Genomic DNA, 1,728 nt, shown 5'->3' on the forward strand with positions numbered 1-1,728 from the left:
TAATGTTCTCTTCTAAGAGTCTGATCTCTCCTCCCCCACTCTCTGGATCTGCTGATCCCCGGCAGTGCTGTCGGTGATGCTCCCGCTCATGTTATGGGTTGACACATTGTACGGAGGACATTTATCATTAAAAGATGGAAACTCTCCACTGGGATAATTAGAATCCATGGAGGTTGGCATTAATCACAGTCACTGAACAAACAGACTCAGTTAACCAGTTCCATACATCACTTTTCATTTACTGGTTTTGGATGGAATAGTTGAGGTTGCTGAGGGATGGACCATAAATCTTTCAAACTTTTTAATCTTTTTTTCCTTGTATATGAGAATATTAACAGAACACTGCAGCAGTCTATATATGTTCCACTCTGTTTATGAAGGAGGCAGTTGTAAAAAAAACGGATCGGCTACATAAAAATAAGTCAGGTAGGCAAGTTTCTAGATACCTGAACACAATGTACGGTACCTATTGACCAGTGTGAGGCTACTCATGGTTTTAATGCCCTGTCATCAAATCCTTTAAAATCTACTTGAAAAGGTGGAAAACTGGAATATTGGCACATTTTGCCAACAGAATCATTCAAAACAAAGGGATGTGTCACTGCAGCTGTATGAGGTGTTACTGAGAGGGCACCTGGAGTACATTGTGTTCTCTGTGTTTCTGTAACTGAGAATGGTTGGACCACCATTAGATACAGTTTACCGGCAGTGCGTAATCCACGGGTTGCTGTGTCATTTGACGTCTCGGGTCTGTTACACAGGGACAGGAGGATGCTATGAAGTCTCTTGAGTCTATTACAGAGGGACAGGAGGAGCCGATTCAGCCTCTCGAACTTGTTCCAGAGGGGCAGGAAGTGTTTATTTAACTTTCAAATCTGTTACACATAAATATTAGTTTCAAACTAGTTGTGGAATAGGAACGACCTGATGTAAACATTAAAGTTCCTACTTTGAATAAGGTCAATTTTGAAAGTGTTAGGTGAGCCCTGTGAAAGGCTGATTGGGATACCCTATTCGCAGGTAAAGGGATGGTTGGAAAATGCAAGGCGATTACAACTTGGTGTCAGAGAGTCCAGAGCCATCGTGTTCCTATTAGTGAGATGGGCAAGGCTGGTGGGTGCAGGGAGTGCTGGATGGCTAGATATATTGATGCTCTGGTCAAGATAAGGAAGGAGGCATATGTCAGGTAAACAGAGCTGAGATCAAGTGAGTCCCGAGAGGGGTATAAGGGAAGTAAGTGTATAGTCAATGGGGAACTCCAGCCAGAAAAATATGGACATGAGATGGCTTTAGAAATAGGGTTAACGAGGCATTGAAGCAACTGTATACGTCCTTTAATGGCAAAATATTAACTAGGGAGAGAATAGGGCACCTTACAGGTCAGTAAGGCTACCTATGTGCGTAACCATAGGAGATGGAAGGGTTACTAAACAAGTATTTCTCCTCAGTATTTAATGTAGAGGAGCTTACAACAGTGAGAGAAGGAAGAAATATATAGTGATATCTTGAATAGTATCTATATTACAAGGAGATATCGGACATTTTAAAACATACAAAGGTGAACAAATCCCTGTGACCTGATCAGTTGTATCCCAGAAGTTTGTGGGAAGCTCGGAAAGAGATTGCTCAAGTCTTTTGCTGATATATCTGTATTATTGATTTACACTGGTGAGGCGTCAAAAGACTGGAGGGCTGCTAACATAGTGTCATTATTTAAGAAAGTAAGGA

Source organism: Hemiscyllium ocellatum, unplaced genomic scaffold, assembly GCF_020745735.1.
Source record: "Hemiscyllium ocellatum isolate sHemOce1 unplaced genomic scaffold, sHemOce1.pat.X.cur. scaffold_513_pat_ctg1, whole genome shotgun sequence".
Classification (NCBI taxonomy): domain Eukaryota; kingdom Metazoa; phylum Chordata; class Chondrichthyes; order Orectolobiformes; family Hemiscylliidae; genus Hemiscyllium; species Hemiscyllium ocellatum.